The following is a 26,535-nucleotide window of genomic DNA, read 5'->3' on the forward strand; positions in this document are numbered from 1 at the left end:
TGCAATGCATGCTGACAAACTACCTGATGTAAATTGGTGAAATTTAAAGAAAATCTGTAGTGGTGATTATCTTGCCAATATTCTCATTGACAGTATTGACTGCTCTAAATAATATTTGAGCATGTGTATCATGATTGGCATTCCTATGCTATTGAAAAGGTTAATATAGATGTTTGGGAAATATTATCCTTAAAGTTGATTAGATAACTACTATTTACCTTGGTTCTATTCCTATTCTATTTTTCTAATCTATATTTCAGACATTCTTCCAGCTGAAGTTTGCTTACGTTCTAATGTCATTGTTCTTAATGCCTCAGCCCTAAGTCTCACAAATGTTAAATTTTGTTATTTAACGCATCCTGGAACAGTAGAAACAAGCAGAGAAAGTTGAAAGCTTTCTCATATAGTTGAAAAACAAAAATGAATGGATTTATGTAGTTATCTTTATTTTGCTTTATGTATACACATCTTTCTCAATGAACTACAATGTATAGACATTATACACAATAAAATACTACATATACAACCTGAAAATGTCAGTTCTAATCACTATTACTTAAAAAGCAATAGAAAAAATTGCAATGATATTTTATTCTAATAAATGCATTATATGCATGAGGTTTTGTTAAATTATTATTTACTTCATTTGATATGCTTGCTAGTATTATTAAACAAGTGCATTATAGAGGTGTACTGGAACAATGTCAAATAAATATGGCATAAAATAAGGGTGTATATCTCTTAAAGATATCATAATCTTGAAATTACATTTTGGTTTTAAGGTCTCTTTTTCAAGAAGTATGAGCAAAAGCAGCAGTTTTCTATAATTTTTTATAGAATTTAGTTTTATTTGAAATGTATACAAGTAGACCAAAAGAAAGATAGATATTTTGCATGCGTTGTTTATTATTCAAGTGCCTGCAAGGGTCAGGAATAAGCCAGGCTCAAAAGCAGAAGTGTGATTTCAGATCTCTGATGTGAGTGATGACAAGGCAAGTACTTGAACCACCACCTGCTACATCCCAATGTAAATTAGCAGAAAGGTGGAATTGGCACGAATTAGTGTAGAATCAGCAGGAAGCTGGCTCTCTGATGTGGAAAATGACAATCTCAACCAATGTTTTACCTGCTAAACACCTAAGCCTCACATATATTTTAAATCTTCAGTTCTCGGTAAATGTTGTCCCTTGTTAATGTATGGATATACATGCAAATATATAAATATGCAACCACTTGAACTATAAAGATAGATTTCCAATGTGAATTTCTTTTTTACATTAGAAAGGGTTTACTATTTCATTCTAATAGCATCTGTGAACTACAATTAATCTGTTGTCTTTATATATTAATATCATTAACAGGAAAAAATAAACTGTTAGATAATGTCCACCGACCGACTTCCTGCTTGGTGAAATAATATCGGCAAGTTGTTCAGAGTTGAGATGGAAGCTTTATTGGAAAATCCGCTCCTGGGCCCTCTTCGCGCAGAGGGGAAGGAAGAGGGAAGCGAAAAGGGCCCAGGAGCGGATTTTCCAATAAAGCTTCCATCTCAACTCTGAACAACTTGCCGATATTATTTCACCAAGCAGGCGGTCGGTCGGTGGACATTATCTAACATTTGGTGCCGGAAACCCGGGAAGGGATGCGTGGGCTCCCTAAACTGGTTGAGCTCCCCCCTTCCTCTCTCCACCTCTAGCCGCCAGCCCCAAGGCCTTTGCCGGCTGCGGAACGACAGACGTGAGGTAAGCCCCTCCGCCCTGCTCCTCCTGTCCCAAAAAGTACTCCCCCAACCTCCTGCAGACCCCCCAAACCGTGTACACGTGGTCTGCCTGTCCTGAGCCCTCAGCGAGACGGGGGACGCCCTGGTCGTTGACCGGCTCCCACCTATCCAGGGCCCTCAGGGGGGTGGGAGACGTCCCCCCTACTGACTGGCCCTCCTTAACGGGGAACCAGGTTCCCCTCTAGTCTAAATTTCAAAGCGGGGACGCCTTCTTTGTGTTTAGATTAGCCGTGAGATACTTTATTGGGACAGGATGGGCAACAAAATGTCCCGAGCTCATGGCCCCCAAAGCCCCTTAAGGTGTTTATTGGCCAATTTTAAAACCATGGGTCTGGGCCAGGACTTACGCAAAAAACGCCTTGTCCATTTTTCAACCGTGGCCTGGCCACAGTATGTGTTGGACAATGGCTCCAAATGGCCAGCGGAAGGCACGTTTGATTTTCAGGTCCTCACGGAATTGGGTAATTTCTGTCGCCGCGAGGGTAAATGGTCTGAAGTTCCTTATGTGGAAGCTTTTTGGAATCTCCGTTCCTGCCCTTCCCTATGTTCCTCCTGTTCCACGACTCAGGTTCTCCTGGCCAAGGCTAAGCCCTCTCAGTCTCCTAAGGATCTCTTAGATTTTTCACCTAACCATACCTTTTCTGAGCCACCAGAACTTTTAGGACTCAACCCAGCCCACACTTCTTCTTCACCTCCTCTGCCAGCCTCTTCATCCGCACCTTCGTCTCTCTCAGAGCCTTTGGCCCATCCACCTCCATATGCTACCCCTCCAGTTCCTCTGCCATGTTCTTCGGTCACTGCACCTCCACTTCCTGTCACTCCGCCATGTTCCCAGACTTCCTCTTCACTTCCTGTTCAGACGCCATGTTTGCCAGTGACCTTGACCTCACTTCCTGAGCCGCCACCAGAGTGCAAGGCCACTTCTACGTCACTTCCTGTCCCTCCGCCATGTTCCCAGACTTCCTCTTCTTCACTTCCTGCTCAGACGCCATGTTTGCCAGTGACCTTGACCTCACTTCCTGAGCCGCCACCAGAGTGCAGGGCCACTTCTACGTCACTTCCCGTCCCTCCGCCATGTTCCCAGACTTCCTCTTCTTCACTTCTGGCTCAGATGCCATGTTCTCAGCTAACCTCTGCTTCTCCCTTTAAGCCAAGTTCATGTTTTCAGGTTACTTCCGACGCACGGGTGCCGACGCCATGTTTACCGGGTCACTTTCATTCACCTCATGCACCACCCCCTTCATTACCGGAACCCTCCCTTCCTCCATCAGCGCCGACCCCCTCTCTCCAGGCCTCGTGGTCCCCACCGCCCACACAGGCATCTATTCCTCAGACCTCCTGCCCTTCAGTCTCCCCTTCCTCTTTTTCACCAGTTAGCTCCGTACCCGTTCTCATGCCCTTTCCACCTCAGTCACACCTGCAGGTCCCCAAGGTGAAGTTGCGGACAACTGCCCTTCCTCCCGACCTTGCTGTTCCTTTTGCCTCGACAGGACGCATGTGCCCTCTCCGGGAAGTGGCTGGAGCAGAGGGAATAGTCCGGGTACAGGTGCCATTCTCCATCCAAGACCTTTCTCAGATTGAGAAGCGTCTGGGTTCCTATTCCGCCGACTCAGACACCTTTATCAAGGAGTTTAGACATCTTTCCCAAGCTTATGATTTAACTTGGCAGGATATACACACCATCCTAACGTCCTCGCTAACCTCAGAAGAGCGACTTCGCATTTGGCAGGCAGCCCAGGATCATGCGGACCAGCAGCGCCTTGCAGACCAGACACTCCTGCCAGGGAAGGACGCAGTTCCGGATGCGTCTCCCAGCTGGGGATATCAGGATGGTCAGCGGGGCCGCGACCACGTGGCCTGCATGATCCAACATCTCCTGGCTGGGATGCAGATAGTCTCTAACAAAGTGGTTAACTATGATAAGTTACGGGATGTTATACAGGGCCCTGATGAGAATCCAGCAATGTTCCTGAATCGGTTGACAGAGGCCCTCATGAGGTATACCAAGATAGACCCAGAGTCTCCCCCGGGAGCCACGATACTGGCAACCCATTTTATCTCTCAGTCTGCTCCGGACATCCGGAAAAAGCTTAGGAGGGTGGAGGAAGGTCCCCAGACCCCTATCCGAGACCTGGTAAAAATTGCATTTAAGGTGTACAACACCCGTGAGGATACTAAGTTACAGAAAAAAGTAGCCCTCCAGTCCCAAACCCTGGTAGCTGCCCTGAGGCCGGTGAGTCAGCGGGGAAATCGGTGTTCCACTCCACCGGGTGCCTGCTTCAAATGTGGTAAGGAGGGTCACTGGTCTGCATTCTGCCCAAACCCTCGCCCGCCTAAAGGGCCATGTCCTATTTGCAAGCAACGCGGACATTGGAAGAGTGACTGCCCAATGGCCGGCTCGGCTCCGGCGCCTCCACGTAGGGACCCAGCCAGCCAGGTGGCCCCATCATTTGAACTTCTAGGACTGGCCGAGGACGACTAGAGGCGCCCTGACTTGAGGACCCCCATCACCCTCATCGAGCCCAGGGTAACGCTCCAGGTAGCGGGTAAGTCCATCAATTTTTTGGTGGATACGGGGGCTACCTATTCTGTATTACCTGCCCATTCGGGCCAAACGTATCCTTCCCAGGTATCGGTTATGGGTATAGATGGCACCCCTTCTAACCCTTTGAGAACAGGTCGCCTGTCGTGCTCTCTCGAGGGGATACCCTTTACCCATTCCTTTCTGGTCATTCCGTCCTGTCCCACCCCCTTGTTGGGAAGGGACATCTTGTCTACCTTGGGTGCCTCTCTCAACCTGTTTGGGACACAGCCTTTGTTGGCAACACTCCTTCCCTTACTGGAGTGTGACCAGGCTGATGGATCATGGCCCCTACCTCCCTCCATAGTTAACCCTCAGGTTTGGGACACCTCCACACCAGTTGTGGCCACCCACCATCAGCCTGTCCAGATATCCCTTAAGCCAGACGTTCCTTACCCTTCCAGGCCACAATTTCCTATATCCCTACAGCACAGGCAGGGACTTAAGCCCATTATTGATCGCCTTCTCCGTCAAAAACTCTTGATTCCCACCAACTCCCCATGTAACACCCCCATCCTACCTGTCCGCAAACCTTCAGGGGCTTATCGTTTGGTTCAAGATCTCCGCCTCATTAACGCGGCAGTTGTCCCTATTCATCCAGTAGTTCCTAACCCCTATACCTTACTCTCTCGAGTCCCTCCTGACGCCACTCACTTTACAGTCTTGGACCTCAAGGATGCCTTTTTCACCATTCCCCTTCACAGGAACTCCTACCATCTGTTTGCCTTTACTTGGGAGGACCCAGACTCTGGCCAGTCACAACAGCTCACATGGACTGTCCTCCCAATGGGGTTCAGAGATAGCCCCCATTTTTTTGGCCAGGCACTGGCCAAGGACCTTGTGCTGTATAACCAAGGCAACTCTACCCTACTACAATATGTGGATGATCTTCTCCTGTGCAGCCCTTCCCTCGAGGCCTCACAATCCTCTACAGCAGCCTTACTAAATTTTTTGGGAGACAAAGGATATAGAGTTTCCCCAGCCAAAGCCCAGCTCTCTTCTCCACAGGTGACCTACCTGGGAGTCCTGCTCCAACCAGGACAGAAGTCCCTCACAGTGGACAGAATCCAAGCCCTTAAGGACCTGGGACCACCCACAGATGCAGACTCTATCCTTTCCTTTTTGGGATTGGTAGGGTTTTTCAGACATTGGATTCCCAACTTCGCTGTGATAGCTAAGCCTCTTTATCAGGCTGCCAAGGAGACCCCAAAAGGACCCCTAACCTCCCCAAAGGAAGTGGCCCGAGCCTTCATCAGACTGCGAGACTCGTTAACCTCTGCACCCGTTTTGTCCCTCCCCAATCCCCAACGCCCCTTTCATCTCTTCACAGATGAGCGACAGGGAATCGCCGTAGGCCTGCTGGCACAACCCCTGGGCCCAACTCATCGGCCGGTAGCCTATTTATCTAAACAACTTGATCTTACAGCCAAAGGCTGGCCACCATGCTTGCGGGCTCTAGCAGCAGCAGCTCTCCTAACGAGAGAAGCTTTAAAACTTACCCTTCAGTCACCCATTACTGTGTTCTCCTCTCACCACCTCAAGGATCTTCTAGGAATGAAGACTCTCCCCCTACTCAGCCCCTCCCGAATCCAGGAGCTACACCTACTGTTTATTGAAAACCCAGACATCACTCTCTCTCAGTCTCCACCACTCAATCCTGCTTCTCTCCTTCCTGTGCAGACGGTTTCCCCAACTACACATTCTTGTCCCCAAGTTATTGATTTTTATTTACTACCTAGGAATGGTCTCCAGGACCAGCCTCTCCCATCGCCGGACCTCACGCTGTTTGTGGATGGCAGCTCAGTGCGGGGAGCCAATGGCTGTCGTCACGCAGCCTATGCAGTGGTAACTGAGGATTCAGTCCTTGAAGCACAGCGCCTTCCTCAGGGAACGACTTCCCAGAAGGCAGAACTTTATGCGCTCATTCGGGCATTGACTCTAGCCCAGGGAAAGCGGGTCAACATCTATACTGACTCTAAATATGCCTTTCTCATAGCCCATTCACACTCAACCATCTGGCAGGAGAGAGGATTTCTCACCACAAAGGGCACACCCATAACCAATGCCTCACTAATCAATAAACTCCTCCAAGCCCTTTCTCTTCCTGCACAGGTGGCCATCGTACATTGCCGAGGACATCAGTCTTCTGAGGATTTAGTAGCACGGGGCAACAATAAGGCTGATCACACTGCTAGAAGCCTTACCACTCAGATGCCAGCAGCCCCCATACTATTTCTATCCACCTCCCTTAAACCCTCTTACTCTCAGCAGGAGCGACAAAACCTTCTCACCATAGGAGGACAGGAGCATCCGAAAGGTTGGATCTTTGTTGGTGACAAAATAGCACTATCCTCACAGGATGCCATGCCCCTCCTTACTGAAATTCACAATTCTTTGCATATAGGTCCAGATTCACTACATAAATTCTTAACACCTCTATTTTCCTGTCCTAATATGCGTGAACTGCTCCGACAAATCCATGCTTCATGCCAGACCTGCTCTGTGGTGTCTTCTCAGGGGGCCCTCAAACCAAGAATACCTGCTCATCAACTCAGAGGACACCAACCTGGAGAAGACTGGCAAATAGATTTTACCCATATGCCCACACACAAAAAGTTCCGTTACCTACTTACTCTGGTTGACACCTTTTCAGGTTGGGTAGAGGCATTCCCAACGGCCAAGGAGACATCGGCGGTGGTGGCAGAGACCCTACTTAAACATATTATTCCCAGGTTTGGTTTGCCTTTATCCATCCAGTCTGACAATGGGCCAGCCTTCATTTCACAGGTCACCCAACAGGTGTCGGAAGCTTTACACATCACTTGGAGACTCCATATCCCATACCATCCTCAATCATCAGGGAAAGTAGAGAGAGCCAATGGAATCATCAAGGACCACCTCACTAAATTGTCCTTGGAGCTCAGATCCTCATGGGTAGACCTACTTCCCTGGGCCCTAATGCGCATCAGGGCCGCCCCCCGCAAACCCCTTGGATTGAGCCCATTTGAGTTGATGTATGGGCGACCCTTCCTGGTTACCCACCAGTTTCCCACGAAGCCTCCCCCTTGGCTAACTACCTGCCTTATCTTACTCTTGTTCACAAGCTCCTCCGAGAACACGCTGACCGGTGTCTTCCACGCCCTGACCCGAACTCGTCAGGAGATCCGGACGCCCTTCCTCTCCAACCAGGGGACTTGGTTCTACTCAAGACCCTCCATCCAGAGACACTCCAGCCTCGGTGGACCGGACCTTACACAGTAATCCTCACCACACCCACTGCGGCCAAGCTTCTTGGCCACACATCCTGGTACCATCTCTCCCGCCTCAAACCTTTCCAAGCCTCTACCTCACCTCAGTGGAAAGTCCAGCAAACTGGGCCTACCACTCTTACCTTTAAATGCCAGCATGCTGAAACTCCCCCTACTCCTGCTATGGGCCCTCCCCCTTCTCCTCATCAGTTCTGCACAGATTCCTCTCTATCAATTCACCATCACACAGGCATTAAGCGCGACAGATAGCACACAATACCATCCCCTTGCTGTCCAGGAATGTCCTTTACCCTGTACAGGACCCCTGGTTATTCCATTTAAACAGAAAGAACTTATAATGGGACGTTCCTTTCAAGGAGGTGGCTTCACTGGCCCGCCTATTCAGTGGGTAAGGAAACTAATTTGTTTTCCCTATCGACAGACCAACTCTGCCTGCAGGACTCAATGGCCAGAGAACTACGGCTGTCCCTGGAGTTCCTGTATCCTCGACTGGGCTAATGGAGGACTCAAAAATCCTCATGCAGGACCTGCTGGATCTGATGCACCACTCTGGCAGGCCTCCTGGGCAAAAGGATACCCACTCATAACCCTTTATTGGAGAACTCTCAATCGTCGTGCTCCTAGGCCATTAACTTGGAGTTTTGTTATCCAGGACCCAGACCATCATCGATGGAGCCAAGGACAGACCGGAGGCCTCTATTGGGACGGTACACATTCTAGTTACCCATCCCAGATCATCACCATTGCAAGGACCCTTGTTTTACCTCTTCCATCCTTTCATAACCTCTCTTTTGAGATAAGATCCCAGGAAGAGGCCTTAAACCAACAGATCGACCTGTCATCTGGCCGCTCTTCAGGGTTACTACCCCCAGAAGGGACACCAGAAACTCCCAAAATGGGCACAAGGACTCCATTCTCTTGGCTCAATCTCATTAGGCAAGCCATGCTTTTGCTCAACCAGACAGGTCTGCACAACAGTACATATGACTGTTTTCTATGTGCTTCCCTCTCTCTTCCCCCATTGATGGCAGTGGCCCTCACCAGTCCATTCCCATATGGGTCACCTCAGCTCCCAAATATCGTAATACCTCACATACCGTTGCAGGATATAGGGACTCAGAACCTCACGTATTATGTCTCAAGTCTCAACTGCCCTCCCCACCTACGAAATACGTCAAACCATAAGGTGGTATGCTCAAACTCGACCAGAGCACCCAATGGCCGATATTTCTGGTGCAATGGAACACTGTATAAGACCTTTGATAGTTCCCGTAATCTTACCTGTCTCCCAGTCCTATTGGCGCCCCAACTAACACTGCTTTCTTGGTCAGAAGCTAAACAGGAAACTTCAAACCCCCACAGTCTTGAAAGAACCAAACGGGCAGTCTTCATTCCCGCTCTGGTAGGAATGTCGATTGCTACCTCCCTGCTGGCGGTAGGCCTCAGTGCAGGAGCCCTAGGTCACTCCATCGTCGAGGTCAACAAACTCCAAGCGGACCTCAATCAGGCTATAGAAGACTCAGCCCAGTCCCTGGCATCCTTGCAGCGACAAATCACCTCGCTAGCTGAAGTGGCACTCCAGAATCGACGAGCCCTGGACCTGCTGACTGCAAGCAAAGGGGGAACCTGTGTCTTCCTACAGGAACAGTGTTGTTATTATATTAACGAATCTGGTATAGTAGAAACTGGGATAAAAAATCTCCAGTCAATAAGGGATCGACTCAATAGTTGGCCAAATCTGGGCAAGGACTCGGGTTTTAACATCTGGGAATCCCCCCTACTAACTTGGCTCATGCCTATACTAACCCCATTAATAGTTATAGGCCTTTTATTAACCATTGCTCCTTGTTTTCTAAGGTTTGCCAAAGAAAAAATCCAAGAAGCCTCACGGGTCACTCTCAACCAACTGCTGCTCCACCCCTACGTCCCAGTGCCCACTGAGCCCTCTCCGGACCACAATTAGGGACTACGCCCCCCCCTTCAGCAGGAAGTAGCCAGAACGACTTCGTCGCCCCCTTTCCTATTACCAAGAGTCCGGAATGATGGCTGCCCAGGGCACTGGAGACTAGGGGCGGGTCTGCCCTGCCCCACAGGAGGAGGGGCCACAGGAGCCGGTTACGTCACCTACCTGGCGGGATTCCAGTTGACCAATGGCACACCTGAATGGACATTCCTTGCATAGTTGGGACACGGACAGCCCCTTTGCCCTCCCACGTGTCTAGATGGGTATAAAACTCCCAGACACGTGTCTGAGAGGCCCTTTTCGCTTCCCTCTTCCTTCCCCTCTGTGCGAAGAGGGCCCAGGAGCGGATTTTCCAATAAAGCTTCCATCTCAACTCTGAACGACTTGCCGATATTATTTCACCAAGCAGGCGGTCGGTCGGTGGACATTATCTAACATAAACAGGGTACAAGGAATCATTGAAATATATGGTACTTGAAAACATTTCCTTATCTACTACTTATGATCTTGATAAAATGTCAGTAACACAACTTGGAAGTCACGGGGCTTAAAACAGAAATAACTGGCTGCTTCACAAGGATTTTGTCATCCATGGGGTCAGGAAAAAGCAGCCCAAGAAAGCCACCTCGTCTCAGTCCTCCTTAACCAGTGACATCTGGCAAAGAGAAGCCAAATCCTCTATCTTTGGAAGAATACAGGAGGAAAATGATGCCTTTCTTGTCCTTGAAGCAGAGGGACTTGCTGTACTGAGTGGAAAAAAAAACAAAGCAGACACAAAGATTATTCTATTTAAAAGTTCAATTATATACAGAAGCAAAGTATCTTTTTCTGAAGAGACAGTGCGTTCTGAAGTGTCTTGTAAGCATAGTTTTTGTTGTTGCTGCTATTGTTTAAGATTCACTTATTTATTTAAATCAAAATGAGAGAGAGGCACAGACAGAGGGAGAGCCTCCATCTCCTGGTTCGTTCTCCAAATGCCAAGCTAGGAGCCTGCAATTCCATCCTTGCTTCCGAGGGGTAGCACTGGCTCATGCTGACTTGCTACGTGCTTCAGCAGGGAGCTGGACTGGAACTGACACAGTCATGACTCAAACATAGAGGATACCGTCATCAGAGACAATGGCCTCGCTTAGGGCGCCATAGAGGCACAACCTTGGGTCGGTTTTCTATCATGGAGGCTCAGCTATGTGACAGGGAACTGATCAACCCACTAAAGGGAAATGTTCACAGAATAATAGGTATCAAACAACTAAAAACACTCTACATTTAGACAGAGAAATAAATGAACTTTATCAACAATTACTACAAAAAAAACATGTCTTCAGAGGATAAAATAAAAATGGCCTTTCAGTAGATAAAACTTTTCTGCATTGTTGAGCACACAATTAACAAAGCTGATAATTGATGTTGCTTAACATTTTGAAATTCTGCCTCCTTGATAATAGCTTTTGTCTCCTCCTACTGTGTGTTCTGCTGGGCACAGTTTTTTTCATCAAGGTGTGTTTTTCCCTGACCCCAATAAGTGAGAAGATCGAAGACTGCTGAAAGAACAAAGAAGGGCCAGAGAGCGCCTCGGGCAAACAATCAGTTATGGAGAAAAAGACTTAGCAATATTATTTGGGAGTATCAATTTCATTGAAAGAGAGCAGATTCAAACTAAAGCATTTTTAATCTTTGTTATGTGAGTCAAGTTTTAGCATTTAAAATAGAAATTTAAATCCAATATTGCATAATTTTTAAATAGTCAATATTTTTGAACCAGATAATAAGCCAGCTAGCTATGTTTCAGTCATCTGCCATTGAATCTTCAAATCAGTTTTAAATTGAGACTATTGTACACAGAGAGATTCCTAAACCTTAAAAGATTTGTATTAAAGAGCAACAGAACGTTTAGGAAAGATGCTGGTTCCTTGTTCAGCACATGCTGGAAACTCAAGATTTATAGAGAATACAAATATGGGATCCTGGCAGACACAGAGAAAAAGAGACTAGAAAACACTGGTTTTTGTTTTTTTATTATACACAGAGCATCCCATTATTTGATTCCCCATCTAGATTGTTCATCTAGAATGTAAACCTGTATACTAAGCATAAATTTCCGTTTCTTATAAAGCACCTGCAACATGCTTATTCTGATATTATTCAATTGATGCAAATGAATTATAATTAATATTTGTGACTACTCAGAGGACTAAAGATAATAAAATACTAACATTTAAAATAATAAAATGAAGGCCACATGTGAATATATTTACTATAAAATATTCACTTAAATTATTATCTTGGCTTGTACCTTACATGAGATTTCATATATAGCTTATTTCCTTCAAAATTTAAAAGAATAAGCTATATGAAGACAAGACATAATAAATAACTTTTATACTAGTTTAAAAAATTGAAGTTTTAATTCAGAACACAAAGTGCCTTGTATTTCTAATGTGATATCACAACACTTTCTACATTAATGATTATTCATTAAATATTTTTTACAGAATATAATAAGTAACAAATACATTTTTCACTTCAGGAGGTAAGAGGACACGAATCACATTATATATTCTAGAGAAACTACGTATCTGCTTTAAAATCACACAAGGATTTCTGCTTTGAAATTGTGAATAACTTATTAAAATTTGTGGAACTTGCAGGGATATACATAGTAAATTATTTTCTAATTAAATATGTATTATATGCATCATATTTCCCTAAAATGCCACAATCCATTTTACAGATAATAATTAGTCAAATATAGCATGCTATTTCCAAGGCATGTTGTTAAGAAACAAAATATATCAATATCAGAAAAAACTGATGAATGCATACATTGTTGTGTAATATTTGTAAATAAATTCAAGAATTGCATCAGAAGACAATTGCATAAAATCTTGTCTGAAATACTTGTACCTGGCCTTTCGTGATTATTATTATTATTACTAGCCTTTTCATTTAATTTCCATAAAGATTTAGTAACAAATCACAAGAATTTTTTGCAATTCTTTTGAAATTAACATGTTCAGCTTTTAGAATTATGAGTGCTGGCCGAATTATTTCTGTGCATATTAACTAACATTCATTTATTTGTACAAATAAGATTCAAACAAAAATTAAATCACTGAGAAAAGCAGTTACTATACATTATACGATATAAAAAGCATGCACTTTTGGCTTTTCAAGTCTGGAGTTTAAAGAAAAATGAGCCCCTTTCATGTGATTCTCTGCAGACATTTTCTGCACTATTAGAGAAAAGAAACAAGATCTATTCATATGCAGTTCTATGAAGATTCAATGTCAAATTCTCCAGCCTGTGAATAATGCTCAGGGCATAGGGGAGAAACACATTCATTTGAGAAGTATATCTGACATGATTTGCTTGCACTGTGCTCTCCACAGATCAAGAGAGAGCAAGTAGCATGGAGTATTGCACTTGCTTCTGCAGGAAGGCGCGCACAACAGTGAAAAAACAAATGGCCTCACTCTGCTCCTTTTGATGTACTGCGTAATGGTAGGTGGCCTTCTCTGATCATGGGTTGTCTGCCTTTAGGAGCCATTCCTTTGTACAGCAGGGAACAAGAGCTCAATTAAGTATGGTACATGGAGTTGCTGAGTTACAGCAGAAGTAAAACAAAATCTGAGAGTACCCTAAATGTTCATTTCTTACACAATTTCTCCCATGTATACTCCAGCAATGTGAGGACACGTACTTGGGCACTTGTTTATGTTCAAGTAACATAAGCTCCAAAATGTGCTCACTTATTTTCCTTGAGGAGACTGCAAACAAACTTCCCTGTGAGTTCAGCATACCTGTTAGAGTGAGACACCGCACTCCACAGATTGCTTTGTTTTAAAGATGTATTGATGTGAAAGTTTGAAGGACAGAGAGGAGACGGACAGAGACACACATAGGAAGAGAGATTGGGAGAGAGATTCCAACTGCTGTTTCACTTCTCGGAGATTCACTCACAATTGGCAGTACTGACCAAGGCTGAGGCCAGGAGCCAGGAGCTGAAGCCAGGCTGAAGGCACAGGGACCAGGCACTTGGGCCACCTTTTGCTGCTTTCACATGCAGATAAGCAAGGAGCTGGATCAGAAGTGGAGAAGCTAGGACTCAAACCTGTGTCCTGTGTGATTCCATGGGAAGCTATGTCCTTGAAATACTCTTCACAAAGTGCAAATATTGATATGTATCAACCCTCCATGTTATATAAAAATAGAATACATGTGTTGGTTTAAGAGTTACGTCAATATTTGGTGCAATCTTTCAAAATTTGTTTCACAAAAATTGTTTCATGTGGAAGTGAATTTCTTTTGTTTTTATGAACTTTTTTTCTTTCTGAAATATACTTAAGCAAGTTGCACAAAACGATTGTGCTTTAAAATATACCCAGAGGAATATTTTCAATCTAGGTATTCAACATTTAAATTCTCAATCAGAATAGTAAGAAGAATTTGTTTCCTGGCATACAAGAAATGTAATCTTATTTGCAAAATAAAGATATAAAACAAGGTAATCTCCAGTTCCCTTGTAGCATATTTCATTACTGTACTCAGAAATCTGGAAGACACACAAGAAAATAATTGGATTCACATTTTAAGAATTAGTTGACATAAACAATGAAGTTCTTTGGAGACACTAAGAAGGCACTAACTATATGTAGGTGTTAATTTTACACTCTTAATTAATATTAATTAAATATTAACACTAATATTAAGATAGGTATATTTTTATAATATGTATATATAATAATCTAATGATTTTCTCCTAGTGAATATGCCTCCAAATTTGTAGAAAGCAGTGGAGGAGGACCCAAGGCTTTGGGACCCTGCCCCGGCATGGCAGACCCAAAAGAAGCTTCTGGTTCCTAGCTTTGGGTCAGTTCAGCTCGGGCCATCACAGCCACTTGGGGAGTGAACCAGTGGATGGAAAGCCAGATACACAGAGAGGAGGAGTGACAGAAAATCTTCCATCCACTGGTTCACTCCCCAAGTGGCTGCGAATGTTCCGTACACAGGGTTCCTGTATGTGGGAAATACAGATGGTTTCTGGAGTGCAGTGGATCTCGTTGCTCAGGCCTGGCTGGGTCAAGTCTGATGGTGTGAACAGCAGGGATGGAATCAGAGAAAAGGAACTCTTTGTCTATCTGCCTGTCTACATCTCAAATGAATAAACAATGTGAATTAAACTGTAACAGTGTTAAATTACCTGTAATGATTTATGCATCCATATTCATGATTATCAGTCCCTTCTGAACAAGCACAGCCAGGAAGTTGTTTACTGTTGACTTGTATTCTAATGGAACTATGACTAAACATTTTGAAAACCCTCCCTGTATGAACCCATTCCATGGAGTGTTGACTTTCAGTTGAGTATCTGATACAGCCCTGTACCCGTTTAAAATAGCTAGTATCAAAACAGAGTTAATTTATATTACCAAATGTTGAGAACAAAAATGAATTGTCAAAAGGATATAAAATTAAATTGTTATATGTGTAAATGATGGAATGTTGCAGAAAAGAAACAAGACCCAGAAAAAATATGAAGTGTGTGCTATTTCCATGAATTCTACAACATGAAACAATCAGAATACTATGGCTTTGTAGATGAAAACGTATGTGATATGCATATAAAATTCAGTTAAATAATAACTAACATTAAGTACTGTGAATACTTTGTAACAAGGGGGCACACACAAAAACATTGGCTCTATTTCCACTAAAAATCCAGGAGGTGTTTACAAGGTTTTTAATCATATTATTGTTCTTTAGATTATTTGAATACATTTTTCAAGAATGCATGGTGTATTTCATAACATAAACAAGAGTATTGAGAACACTGACATTGTCTGAAAATAAAAACTGTGTCTTTACAAGACAGTGAAAGATAGGCAAGAAAAAAATGACAGAGATCACATCATTACTACAAGTCAGACAAGAAAAGACAAAGCCAAGAATGACATCATCAACCGAAAGCATTCTTAAATATTTGCAAAATATCACGAGACCTACCTGAAAACAGAATTTTCAAAAATAGCTAACAGAGACTTTGGCTTCAAGTGTCGAAAATAATGATTTTAGCACATGTATATCAACTGTGAAAAACTATACATTGCATAATTAAACAAATTTACACATACATAAGCAATCTTCAGCATGGAATCACAATATCTGGGGCAACCATAAATGTTTGCTGCTACATTTATCATCTTAACATGAGTGATGATGCCAACCATGTTGTAAATTTTTTTCCTTAATGTAAGCAAATTTTGGTAAAGATCCAAATAAATTAATATACTAACCTATTTCAGTTTACTGGTAATTATATCCCTGGATCCCAGTATGTATTTAAGCTATGGAAATGTTTATGCAGTTTAAATGAAACTTGGATTTCAAATCATAATATTATAAACCATTTTTCATCTTCTTGGAATGTTTATGCACATGCGTGTGCATGTCAGGAACATTATAATATGGGTCTTGCCAATTCGATGACCAAGAATAACCCTGCTCTGGCAATATCAAAGCCTGCCAAAATTTCCAGCAATTAAGGTGGTGTGAGCATCACTGTGGAGAAGCAGCATAAAACGTCCAAGAAGGGCAAATAGGTTCACATTTTGATGAGTGGAAATTGGCAGACATTGATTCAGATATAATGAAATAGCTGAGATGCATGCGTATGTACCTGATATTTATATTAGACATCTTTGCATAGGCTATTTTAATTTAAAGGTTGCCAAGGAAATCAGGCTGATAAAACTATTTTGTTTAAAAAGTATGTTAATTTGTCTCTCTGAGACTAATTTGTACTGGACACTGCTGTGTAGTTACGGTTTGGTAGCAAGTGGGAAAGCAATAATGTGTGCTGAGTTTATTTGAGTCTAATCATGTTCCAGTTTCTTGGCGTCTAGTCATGTCTATCTGCTCTAAATTACCCTAACATCTTCAGAATGAACTCTTTCCCAGCAGCTCCTAATTATCAGTGGCTTATAATAACATCAATAACACAATGTGGCCATAACTTTTTTTTAAGGATTTATTCATTATTTTCTAATTGGAAAGGCAGATATAAAGAGAAGAGGCGAGATAGAAAAGAAGATCTTCCATCCAATGATTCACTCCCCAAGTGACTGCAACGACTGAGCCAATCAGGAGCCAGGAGCTTCTTTTCGATTTCCCACATGGCTGTAGGATCCCAAGGACTTGTATATCTTCCACTGCCTTCCAAGGCCACAAGAAGGGAGCTGGATGGAAAGCAGGGCAGGCACATATACAGGATGCTGAGGATCAGCCTGAGTCAGAACACTAATCCCGTTTAGAAAGTAAAAGTAGTGTCAAATGGGTAAACAAGAAACTTGGCTTTGCTGCCTCAAAAGAAGTCTGATGAACTGGCTGTGGTAGCCTAACGGCTGAAGTCCTCACCTTGCACGCACATGGTTCCAATATGGGTGTCAGTTCTCATTTTGACTGCTCCACTTCCCTTCCTACTCCCTGGTTGTGGCCTTACACACAGTGGAGGACAGCCCAAAGCCGGGTGAGCCTGCACCCGCGTGGGCCACCTAGAGGTAGCCTCAGGCTCCTGGTTTTGGATCGGCTGAGCTCCTGCAGTTGTTGCCAGTACAAAGCAAAAAAGCAAAAAAGCAAGAAAGCAAGAAGAGAAAAGAAAGAAAGAAAGAGAAAGAAAAGAAAAGAAAGAAAGAAAGAGAGAGAAAGAAAGAAAGAAGAAAGAAAAAAAGAAAGAAAGAAAGAAAGAAAGAAAGAAAGAAAGAAAGAAAGAAAGAAAGAAAGAAAGAAAGAAAGAAAGAAAAGAAAAGAGAAAGAAGAAGGGAGGGAGGGAGGGAGGAAGGAAGGAAGGAAGGAAGGAAGGAAGGAAGGAAGGAAGGAAGGAAGGAAAGAAAAAAGAAAAGAAAAGAAAAGAAGAAAAGAAAAGAAAAGAAAGCCATTGCTCTTCAGCCCAGTCAGATTCAATGAATTCTACAGAATATCAGCCCTGTAATTTCCATTTCTCTCATTCATGCAGCTACTCCAAGGTGACCAGTCATTTCATCTTCATTAGAGAGACATGCATGCCCTTTACCATAGAAGTAATTGAACATTAAGGAAGTATACTTTACAAGAAGGAAGGCTAAGTAAAATCCAGAGAGCATGAACTCTGAGCTGCAAGACATCCTCAGTGGCACTCTGGGGAATCTGTCCTGGGGAAGTCATGGGTCTGCACTGCACATATGTTAAGAGAGGGGAGGCACTTGGGAGTGTTCATGTTATCACAAATTCTATCATAAATCTGCCTTTTCCTTTTTACTGAAACTCAAGTTTTGTGTAGGCATGAAGACTCTCTAAATGAAAGTTCATCTCTTAACTTTTTTTTTTTTTAGCAGCTGGTTTGAGAGATATCACACAGGATCAATTTGACATTGCATAGAATTGAGGTAACTTGTTCTAATAAATGTTTTCTTTCTTCCTCCCTGTTGGCAAGAGCAGGGTTATAATGTCATTGGACATTGGGAGTAGTGAGTGCAGTTGAGTTATGATTTAGTGTAAAATTCTTGGGGTTCCAGTATCCAAGCTCTGTAAGTCAATCTCTGGACATGAACCGATGTCTTGAGATTGATTATTATTTATATTGCTCATCTATTCTGCTGAGGAGCAGTGATTTTTCTACTTACTAACAGTTGGATTCTTAGTGAACACTCAAACTTGTTGTTATAAACTACATTAAATATGTCACAACCAAAACTTTAAAAATTTGAAAGGAGGAAGGGTGGAGCAAGGGACAGAGATTGGGAAGTAGTATTCTGTTCTTCAGATTTAATATATGAATATATGAAAATGGATGCTTTATGTAAACAAAATTTAAAAAATAATAAATTGCAGAAAAAGATCATGAATCCATGAACAGTCAATCCATGATAACCATAATATTACTACTATAATAATGATATTATAATTTAGTATATTATATAATATTAGAGTGATTTTACTACTATAAATAATAACAGTAATCCTGAAGCAAAAATACATTGCATCATTTATTGATATATATATATGCATGTATATCTGTTACTTTTTAAAAAATATTTATTTATTTTTATTAGAAAGTCAGATATACAGAGAGAAGGAGATACTGAGGAGAATGATTTTTCATCTGCTAGTTCACTCCTCAAATGGCTGCAATGGACAGAGCTGAGCTGATGCAAAGCCAGGAGCCAGGAGCCAAGAGCTTCTTCTGGATCTCCCCCATGGGCGCAAGCCCAAAGGCTTTGAGCTGTTCTCTACTGCTTTCCCAGGCCACAGGCCGGGAGCAGGAATGGAAGTGGAGCATCAGGACAGGAGCCAAAACATACGGGACCCCAGGCAGGTGAGGAATTTAGCCACCAGGCTACCATGCCCACCCCCTTATTACTGTTCTAATGTGATTTATTTTACCTGAAATTTATGCATCTGAGTGGCATACATAACACTTTAAATAAGTAAGTTTCCATATTTAAAAGAAAAAAAGAAAACTTTTCTAAAATTTCCTACCACACAGTGGACAGTGCTCCTTCAGAGTTCTCATGGCGTGGAGAGACCCTGAGGTAACTCCCTTAGATATGCCGGCAAGAGACTACAACTTAAAGGGTTTGACATCTGTCCATATTTACAAATTCCATCTTTTATTTGCTTAGAGAAATCATTCAGGGTACATAAATGATGTGTGGCAGACACCCTGTGGCTGGTATTGATAAACAGTTTTCTACAGCTTATGTTTTTATTATGCTGTCGTAAATCATCAAAAACTATCATGAAACTTCTGTAAGATAATGTGCCATCAAAAACAGAACAATCATGTTGGGTTTAAGATGATTTGCTTTGGCATTTCAAGTTTTCTTGTTTAATGCAATTTGTATTGTCCTGGCTATTAACTTTATATGATGAATTCCAAAAATACTAAGAATATTAATACACAAAAAGCAAAGACATTTCACTAAAACATTCATTCATTTTCAAATAGAAAATTAAAATGGCATAGAGCAGTCCCTAGAGTCTTTCTGATGCATCACACAGCTCCACCATGTTTATTCTGTGTCTGATTTCCAATTTCATTTAATGTTTTATTTTTCTAGTCAATTATTCTTCTTTCAATTTCAGTGCAATTTTATGGATTCAAAGGTATCTTCCAAAGCTGTAATTCTGTTTAAAATAAAAAGTATAACACAACATAGAATTTTATGAAAACGCAAATGTTTTTCTACTTTTGATTAAGATAACCCAATTTCAAATAAGATGTGGAAGAATAGCTTAATATGTACTTTTTAGAATAAAGATGCTTTATAATTTACTCTTCCATTCACATAATGAATTTCATGCTGTTGGTGTAAAATTCCTTTATTTACATTATAAAATTATTGGAGAGTTTAGGTAATTTTTCGCTCAATTCAAAGACTTTAAAATAATGGACATAATGAATAGTCAAAAAAGGAAAACGGTATTATTTTATTTACCTTTAAATAACTTTTGAGAAGCAAAGAGACTATAAATACATACATGCATTACACGTGGATATACATACAAAAACAAGAAAGGGCAAGAGAGAGACACTTTTTGTCTACTGAAAACTCAGTCACCAAGTGTCCAGTGGTCAGGACATGAAAGGGGGCAGAATAAGAATCAGCTCAGGCCTCCTGTGCAGGTGGTAGAGACTCAGTTACTTGAACCATCACCACTGTCCCCCGGGGTCTGCAATCAAGCAGTTGCAATCAGCAGGTGATGCCAGAACTGGAACCCATGCACCCTGATTTGGGAAATAGGTGTTCCAACTAGTGTGTCAGCCACTATGCCAAAACACCCATCTTCAGAATTTGACGCATGTAGATAAGGCTGAAGACTGGAGGCTAACTCATGTTACTCTCAAAACATGAACATTGGTAAAGGAGATATGAAAACCCTTTTGTGTTACATTTACTATTGTTATTTTTCATCTTTACATAAGCATGTTTGAGGCTGGCTAATTGTGTTATCAGGAAGTGAGTCTTCCATTAAATATTTATTTATTCATTCATTGTACTGCTCTGCAACATCTGTTTCTGAGCTCATGAGGCTTATAAACTTACCTCTGTAGAAATTTGCATTGATTGTTCAGTTGCCTTGATTGACTTGTTCACATTATCTTAGGATTTAGGATAAATGCTGTGCAGTCTCATCTTTGGGTTTAATAAATAACGAAAAGTGTGGGAGTTCCTGGAACATCAGGCTCTGAAGGTTTGAGATACTATTTCTCAAACTTGAGCTTCCTAAGGAAACAGATGCAATGAACTGTCTTACACAGCAATTGGTCTGCGGGGGTGAAATCTCTGTTGCTCCGGCATGGAGCCTACATATGTGAAAGCTGGTAAGTTGTTTTGAGGTCCACAAAGTCAAGAACGTCTTGCAGTCAAAGCTAAGTGCATCATTTGAGTGAGTGATGTCAATCTCTGTGGAGTAAGGGCAATCTGTGTCTTACTGTTTTGTTTGTTACATCTCCCCAGACCCAAAGTTCATTTTAAATCGTACGTTGTGCTGTATATTTTAACCTGCTTAAATAAATGGAGTGACGGATGAACTCATTTGAAGCTGATATGCTGAACCCCACCCACCAGTGCACAGTTGTTGAGCAAAGTGGTATTAAATCCTGATCCCAAACTGACTAGTTAGTATGCCTTCAGCTCCATTAATGCAGTGATGTTAATAGAATGTTGGGTGGTAATAAAACGGATTGGTTCTACTATGTCATGTAAGTAAACTAAAGGTAAAGCCTGAGGCTTACTGATATTAGATAATCAACTGGGGTTTCCATGGTCAAGTGGATACAATGCCTGAAATGCTGAGGTAGAAATCGGACCTTTGTAAAGGGTACTTTCGGGCATTTTACCGCCCCTGTTCCTATGTGATTGTCTCAATAAAAGCAATGGGAAGATTGTGTCACACATGATTATTTATCGTTATTGGTATAATATAAATGTCAAAAAAACCTATGTGCTAACATCAATTCAGTCTGATTTTGTGGCTACTAAATGGAAATGTTCAGCAGTAAAAATTTTAGTATAGCAAGTAGCTGTTATTCATTTTTTAAAATACATTTGTTCTTTGCCATTATACAGTTTTGTATGTATAGGGCTTCTTACCTCTCTCTCAATTTTCTCATCTCTCCATTGGTCAACTAAATATCAAGTAATACAGTCGCTTAGTAAAAGTTGCAGTATCAACTTTCTGCTATGTAATGTATCATGATGTGCTAGGTATAGGCAAAGGTAGAAAGGTGTTCTGTCACACTGTAAGGGTAAAATTACACACTTCTTTTTAAAAATTTTACTTCTTTTAATTTTTATCATTTTATGATACAGTTCCATAGATCCTGGGATTTCCCTTAACCCTGCGCCAATTCCCTCCCCACTCACTTAGTTCCCCTTTATCATTACTAAAATATAGTTTTTCATACACAGTCATATGTCCATCATTGAGGGCATGAACAATGGCAGAGTTCAGCATCCTATTGTCAAGATATAGTAAACAGTTTCATTGGCAGTCCATCTGTTTCTGGAAGCAGAGATGCATACTGCATTGTATCCTCACATCTGGATATGATAGTCTCCTTTACACAATGATTATATATCCCCTCAAAGAAAATGAAGCTACTGTATGATGTATGAGTCATTGAAGAATTTAATCAAAAGAAAATGCTTTGAAGAGATGAAACTAACAAAAATATCAAAATCCTTGAGATATAGTTTCAGCTGATCTTTGTTCATATGATGGTCTCCATTACACAGTTGCTGTACATCTCCTTAAATGAAAAGCCAAGAAACAAAATCAATAGGAAGAAAAAACAGAAATTAACAACATGAAGTTAAATAACATGCTACTAAATGACTAAAATATCACTGAAGAAATGAAAAAGAAAATCAAAAACCTTCTTGAAGAAAATGATGCTACTGTATAATGTGTGAGTCATTGAAGAATTTAATCAGAAGAAAATGCTTTGAAGAGATGAAACTAACAAAAATATCAAAATCCTTGAGATATAGTTTCAGCTGATCTTTGCTGGTGCAAATAAACTTACAGTATACCTCTCACAGGAATCTCTATAGGCCAGAAGAGAATGGAGTGATATATTCCAGATTCTAAAAGCAAAAATTGTTGGCCCAGGATAACATACCCAGCAAAGCTTTCTTTTGTTTTTGAAAAGAAAATAAAATTCTTCAACAGCAAAGAAAAGTTAAAGAATATGCTCCTTCAAAACATGCCCTACAAATGATACTTAAAGGTGTTCTCTTGACAGAGAAGAGGAATAGCGCCTACCAAAATCAAAGGCAAATGCAAAGAACATACTAGTAAAATAGCAGCAGAAGACTAAATCAATGAACATTCCATTGCTAAAATAACAGGACCAAATTACCACCTGTTCATATTAACCCTGAATGTAAATGGCTTAAACTCATCAATCATAGATTACTAGACTGTCATAGATTAGTAGACTGGCTTAAAAAACAAAACCCATCTATTGGTTGCCTACAAAATTACACATTTCAATGGCAGTCCTACTTTTATTCAGGAATAGAAACATGTGAGCAATGTAACTTTCCTTGCCAATATACTAGTGTCTGATACACAGTTCATCTGTGAAACTATATGTATAAACTTGATTATCTATGTCTATTTTGTTTGTACTTTGCCTAAGTAACTGTCATTCTTTCATTAAAATGCTGTTAGATAATTAAGTGATGTTAAAAATAACATGTTCACTAACTTCTATGTAAAATTAAGTTCCACCAAGAAATTAACAAAGGAAAAATTTGTGCTCTAGTACATATGAGTCTATCTAATAAAGTAATTATCAATATGCTATTAATACAGTAACACTTTCTATATGTAAATTACCATTTTATTTATACTTCCTAATATTTTATGATAAATACTTCAAACTGGCATAGACTGGTAGGATTTAATTTTCAGAATAGTTTAACTATAGTTTTTAAAGGCAAGCATTTTTGCAGATTGTGCAGAGCTGTTTTAATTTTAGACATGAAAGAAACACCCACCAATCTCAAGCAGGCTGGAATGGTTGGCCACCCATTGTGCATAATATCATTTATAGGTGTTGATTAATTTTCCCATTAAAGAGAAAGCAATTCTTGAAAACTTGTTGAACACCTTCCTGCTGAATTAATGAATACATTTTCTCTGGAATCTTAATAGAAGAGGAAATAGATTTAATAGACTTTATCTAGAAATCAGAAATTATCATATCTGCAAATGAAGATATTGTTTAAGTATGGGAGGTCTCTTTCCTAAATAGCCATACTAAACATGTTGGCCTATCTTGCTATTAACTGTGGCCATGTGACAGAGTTTTGCATAAGATTATGGGTATACTATGCTACATGCAGGGACCATGGAACAAATATTTAGTAAGTTTCATAATTTTTTTCTTAGCACATTTGTTGAACAGATGCAGAGAAAATGCAAGGGCTCAGGAATTCATGGTGATGGAAAGTTATAAGGCAGAAGTAAGAGTACCTGACAGAATGTGTGAAATGCCATAAATAAGCCAAAAATACAAACTGGCCATAAGAAAAATAATTCTCATATATATATTTAATCAAAATGTATAAATAAATATGTTTATTAAAATGTATAAAGGAAAAAATAGAAAAATTGATTATTGTTAGCTACTGATTTTATTTCACTCAGAAACTTTCAGATTTAATGAGTATTTAATGTATCTGTCTTTTCTACTGTTGAACTACAAGCTCTGGAGAAAACCAAACTCTCTTATTAATATTGGAAATAGAAACAAAGAAGTACTGGGATATGGTTTGCATCATAGAGTTGGGGCCCTCATTGCAGCTTAGCAGTCCCTGCAAGAGCAGAAAAACCAACTTTACCACTAGCTTTCTACATCCTTCTCTTGTCTACATCAAAACCCCCTCCACACACACACACACACACACACACACCTGGTTATGCCAATCTAGTCTATGGCATTTTGTTGCAGCAGCCAGCTAGATTAAGACAATACCAATTGGAAAAACAGATTCTAAAAGATGCTAAGAATTTAGCTTTGGTGTTGCTATGTTAGATGATCTAGTCACTGAAAAATATCCATGAGCCAACAACACTTAGCACATCACTTTGCCAGTGCTCAGGTCTTACATTACTCATTTCAAAGGAATTTCCTCAAGTCACTGATTTTTCTGTGGTCCAGCATTCTGTTATTGCAACAAACATTTGATGATGTCTAGAAAATGCAGATATCTTATGAAAAAAAAATAGATGTATATGTATGAAGATACTCTGTGTCAAAAAGCTTTTTCCAAATAGCTGCCCTGTGTTTTCCAGAGTTGGCTCCTTTAAAGTAATTCTGTTTCCCTTTTTAAGTGTCTGTTCTTGTTCACAGATCCTATTTCTGTGTGTTTTGAATTTGAACTAGCCATTGATTTGGATAATGTCTAAGTTTGGTTTTCCCAGTTTTTGTCATACTTGAAATGCAATTGAATTTCTGCATAGCAATTTACACAAAAAGATGCTTTCCACCATCAACTTAGGGAGCTTTGTTCCCTTGTTTTGTTCTGTTTCTTGATAAATCAAGATTTTTATTCAGTTTCTTAAAATTTGAACAATAACACTAATGCCAATTTGAATTTTGTTACTATATTTCCTGTTTAATTGCTTAGAAAAAAGCATCCACATGCAAACTACACATAAAAATAGTTTTCAAATAGAGCCAATTGTACATCTAGAAGTAAAAGGCAGTCAATTGGGACAGAAAACATTGTCTAAGAATATCATCCAGTCCTGTACAGAGACTGGGTTCCTAAGGTATGATGCACACAGTGCTTTTTCTTAATCCTGTTACTGAATTTTTGCTAAAATCATACTCAGTGTGCATTATTTTCTTCCTTTTTTTGTATTCTGTTCATTAGTTTTAGCAAATTTCATTTTACTTTAATGTTTAACTCCATGTGGACATAGGGAAGCTGCGGAAATGAGGCAGCAGTGTTGTAGTGGGCCAAAGAACCCACCAGCAGTTGGCGAGCAGCAACTCAGAGCCCGGCAATCCAGGCTCTGGCGTTCCAGGCTCCGGTGATCCAGGCTCCAATGATCCATTTCCAGCGCCAGCCAGACATCAGCAGTGGTCTCCACACAGATGCTGTGACTGCCAGGTGGGAGCCTGGGTCCGTGTGGGGAGCTAGGAAAGTGAGTATAATCTGGGATGGGAAAATCAAGCTGCAGAGGGAGAGAGTGGGAGATTCAGGACGCCATCTTGTGTGGAGAGGTGGAATGCAGAGTTGAAACAGCAGCACAGAGGCTCCTTTCTGGCTGTGCACATGGAACTGATCCAAGGGGGGAGGGTAGCACCAGTTTCACTCCCTGCAGGGTCAGTGTTGTCCCTGGAGCTGAAAGCCAGCAGCCACAATTCTCCACCTGGCACCATCTCCGGTAATAGGGCAGCAAGTGTGGACCCCAAGCAAAGATTCAGAGCGGGTGTGTTACTAGTTAATTGCACTGAGCTGAGCCCACAGCACCAGCCTTGCAGCCTATAGGGTCTGTGTGGTCCCTGGAGCTGACGGCCGACAGCCCCCTGATCTTTGTTGGTGCCCTGTAGGCGCCATCTTAGACACCGAGACAAGTGCTCTGAACGCTGATAAACTGCAAGAGGAGGAGTGGTAATCTGCGCATGCGATAATTCAGCAGCTCTCAGATAGCAGTGTCGCGGGGCCAGACACGGTTACACTGAAGGGAGGACAGCTGAGTCGCCCAAGAACTGACCTGGGGACAAAAAAATACCACCATCCTAGAGCACTGCACCGGCTCCACAGAAAAAACAGCCCCTACAAGGCACACTGCCAACTCTACCCAAAATAACCCCAGAGGTACTCAGACTTATCAGCCAGCAGGGGGCAACAAGCTCAGTGCTGCCTACAAAATCAGTGC

This window comes from Ochotona curzoniae, unplaced genomic scaffold (genome assembly GCF_017591425.1).
Source record: "Ochotona curzoniae isolate NIBS_2020 unplaced genomic scaffold, NIBS_Ocur_1.0 contig_430, whole genome shotgun sequence".
In the NCBI taxonomy this organism is placed as follows: Eukaryota; Metazoa; Chordata; class Mammalia; order Lagomorpha; family Ochotonidae; genus Ochotona; species Ochotona curzoniae.